The sequence below is a fragment of the Asterias amurensis genome, chromosome 8 (assembly GCF_032118995.1).
Source record: "Asterias amurensis chromosome 8, ASM3211899v1".
Taxonomy (NCBI): Eukaryota; Metazoa; Echinodermata; class Asteroidea; order Forcipulatida; family Asteriidae; genus Asterias; species Asterias amurensis.
In genome coordinates this window covers 16,081,548-16,085,771 of record NC_092655.1, presented here as the reverse complement: position 1 = coordinate 16,085,771, position 4,224 = coordinate 16,081,548, and positions in this window count along the sequence as shown.

Here is a 4,224-nt window from a genome sequence, read left to right as displayed (position 1 = left end):
TAAGGACTAACTAGTAAACTTGACAACAACAACTATTAACGGTCGATTCATTTTAACTCATGACAAAGTTAAAATATTCGAGTATCCCTTCCCGGGGTAAAATCCACTTTGCTGAATTGCCCGTTACGGTCAATTAGAGAAATGTCAGCTCGAGCCTGTAGATTGTGAAGAGCTTCCGATCAAATAACATGCAAAATATGCGTCACGTTGTCAACTCTAGCACTTTCATTCTGGTGCTGTCCACACGACAGTTAGCAAGGGTCACTTGCTTAAATTTAGCATGGTTGCGAAATCGCACCTCGTGCGAAAGGACAACTACAGGTAAATAAAGGAAGGCAAATTTGATATAACAAACACGACGGTCCCACCGACTGGAAAGGGTCCTTACACCAGCGCAGAAACTAGGGTAATGTTTTATGGGGCACAAATGGGTTGAACATTATAAGGGGCATTTCGGGCCAGTTAAAACTGTAGATTGTTCCGTTTGCATTTCTCAAGCCCCTTTAAAGGGACACACCGGCCGAATTGGGCTATTTGGGCTACAAAATAGACTAAGATATGACTTCAACGGTCTTCCAGGAATGAAGAAGAACAGTCCTTAACAAAAACACATCAAATTTAGCCGTTTTTGAGCATTTTAAGACAAAAACGCAGGTCGCGTGATTGTTCTAACCAAAAAGTGGTACAAACAATCACGTGACCTTCCGGGCTAGTTTTACTTTCAGCCGTCTAAAAGTAACTTACTTAACCAAATTTAAATCTTTTTTTTTACAAAATTATTAACGAATAATTGACGAAAAAGATCATGTATTCAAATTATCGCTACAAAATGTATAAATAATGGTGAAAAATCTAACGTAAGATTCACATTTCAAAGAGTCCGTGTAACGGAAACTTGTTATATGGCCGCTTTGGTTTTTTTAAAATCATTTTTCGCTAAATACGTGACATTTTGATGATTTTTTTTACAGCAACCATCTATAAAAACATTATTTATGATTCTACACCCCTAAATTGCGTAAACGGTGAGCCGGTGTGTCCCTTTAATTTTCAGCACTCTTGTTGTGCCGTTTACTGTTAAGTTCAAGGCAGTGGACACTCTTGGTTATTTACTTAAAATAATTATTAGCACAAAAACCGTACTTGGTAACGAGTAATGGGGAGAGGTTGATAGTATAAAACATTGTGAGAAACGGCTCCCTCGGAGGTCTCGAAATCAAGCATCTGAAAGCACACAACTTCGTTTGACAAGGGTGTTTTTTTCTTTCATCATTATCTCGCAACTTCGATGACCGATTGAGCCCAAATTTTCACAGGTTTGTTGTTTTATGCATATGTTGAGATACAGCAAGTGATAAGACTGGTCTTTGACAATTACCAATAGTATCCAGTGTCTTTAATCTGACAAGAGTGTACGAAAACGAATGAAAATTTGTCTGCGTGTAAACGAAAAACATTTTCTAAAACTTTTTAAAGGAACACGTTGCCTTGGATCGGACGAGTTGGTCAAAACAAAAGCGTTTGTAACCGTTTTTTGTAAAATGCATATGGTTGGAAAGATGTTTTAAAAGTAGAATACAATGATCCACACAAGTTTGCCTCGAAATTGCGTGGTTTTCCTTCTACTGTGCGAACTAACATGGTCGGCCATTTATGGGAGTCAAAATTTGACCCCCATAAATGGCCGACGTGTTAGTCGACGAGGTAAAAGGAAAACCACGCAATTTCGAGGCATGTTTGTGTGGATCATTGTATTCTACTTTTACATCTTTCTACCCATATGCATTTTACAAAAAACGGTTACAAACGCTTTTCAAAGACCAACTCGACCGATCCAAGGCAACGTGTTCCTTTAATCTAAAAGCCCCAACGGGGAAGGAAGATGCACAGACCCCACCCCTTCCCATACAGTTACGCCACTAGATAGGGACTATACCCATTTCCGAGTCAGTGTGCAGCACGACCCGTATTGGTAGGTAACACCGGAATCTGGGTAATAATCACAAAATATTTCAGTAACTTTATTGATGAATTGGCTCCTTAGGTAGGCCCGTATCAACCATAAGTGCAGTTTCAAATATCCGTTCCGGAAAGCCAATTCCTGTTTAATTGTTTAACATGGAATGCTCGACCGTGTGCTTAGAAACAAAGCTATACGGTGTGGGATCAAGATGGCTCTGCAATTACGTCCCCATCTCCAACCTGTACATCCCAACACAACCTACGCATTAATGTAGCCTGCACGTTTGCACATGGATTCTCAGTGCATCCCCATAGCTATTTATATCTCCCTATTTGTGTCCCGATAAAATTAACACCAGTCCTCTAAAAAACTTTGTTCTCAACATTCCTATTGTGTCTCTCTAGAGTTCACATTCTTAAGATATTTTGTTTCCACGACAGTCTGCATTCATTCTCCAAATGGAACTATCAGGTATTGCAAATGCCTCATTATACAGCCCCATGACCAAATACCACTCTCGAACTAATTTGAATGGACCTGTTCTATGCATGGTCCGCCATTTTGGATTGCGCGCGTGTTGCCTAAAAAGCGTTACCAAGATTATGATGACGTCAGATGAACTGAGTCACAAACTAGGGTGTTAAAAATATACAACAAATAACAAACCTGTGAAATTTTAGACTCAATTGTTTGTCGAAGTTGCGAGAGAATAATGGATCTGAAGAGAAAAAAACAACCTTGTCGCACAAGTTGTGTGCTTTCAGATGCCTTGAATTCAGGACCTCGGCTGAGATTCTGTGCCCCCCCCCCACGTCACCCAAACGCCGCACTTGCTTGAGCAAACTTCCTGTGAAAGCGCCCTCTATTGAATCACCTCATCCTCACCTTTGCTTTCTGTCAGTCACCTGGGCCCAATTTCATAGAGCTGCTAAGCACAAAAATTTGCTTAGCATGAAATTTCTGCCTTGATAAAAACAGGATTACCAACCAAATTTCCAAGTGAGTTTCACGATAAGCAAACAACAACTTAATACCAGTAACAAGCAATATGCAACAAATGGAAATTTGGTTGGCAATCCTGTTTTTATCAAGGAAGAAAATCCGTGCTAAGCAAATTTTTGTGCTTAGCAGCTCTATGAAATTGGGCCCTAGTGTACCTCGATAAAATTGCATACCCCCCACCCTCTAAAAATAAAATAAATTGTGAAAAATGGGCTCAATTTGTCATTGAAGGTGCGAGGAATAATGGAAGATAAAATACCCTTATCGCACTATTTGTGTGCTTTCAGATGCCGTCAATTCGAGACCCATGCAAGCTGACGCCTCGAATTCAATTCAAATAGTTTAGTGAGAAACTACTTCTTTCTCAGGGGAGCCCTTTCTCACAATGTTTTATACTATCAACAGCTCTCTCCATTGCTCTTTTACCAAGTACGTTTTAAGCTCACAATTATTTGGAGTAATTACCACTAAAGTGTCCAGTGCCTTGTATACGGGGGACAGAATCTCAGGGGAACATCTTTTCCCATGGCACCGGTGTCAGTTGCAATTGTGTCCGCCATGCAATACTGTCCGCTCCGGACTCTTTTGCATACTCAATCGTGTCCGGGGCTATGGTGGCCATGTCCATGACTAGTCTGTATATAATGTATGTGTTGCGAGCGTGCATGCACTGAACCAACGGCCGAACATGCACTTGAGCTCGTTAAAAAATGGCGAACGTGTTCCGTCGACCAAGGGCGTTTAATTTACTGCAAGGACGGTTTTGCACGGGGGCGGACACAACTGCATATGCAAATGTGTCCGGAGCGGACACAATTGCATTATGCAGCAGCGTCCGGGCGGACACACATTATGCAGCAGCGTCCGGGCGGACACAATTGCATATGCAAAACCGTCCGGCGGACATTATTGCATATGCAATAATGTCCTCCGGATAGTATTGCATAGAGGACATTATTGCATGCGACACCGGCTGGAAACGGAAAATAGTGAGTAAGGCCTTGATTTTTTTATGTCGGAAGCTCGGCATAATATTTTGGAGGAATTATGGTTGCCACATTAGGGAGGGAAAACGAAGAACATTTTCCAAAATAACTTTACAATTCCCAGCCAGGTCTACTGGGAACACTGAACCAAAATTTTGTTTCGTTCATATTGCTCTCATTTTCTATTTCAGATCAACCGCCAGTGCCTTTCTTTTACAATAATTCAGAAAAGATTGATGTTCTTTAATCCTTTATTGCTGTCGTAAACTGGTA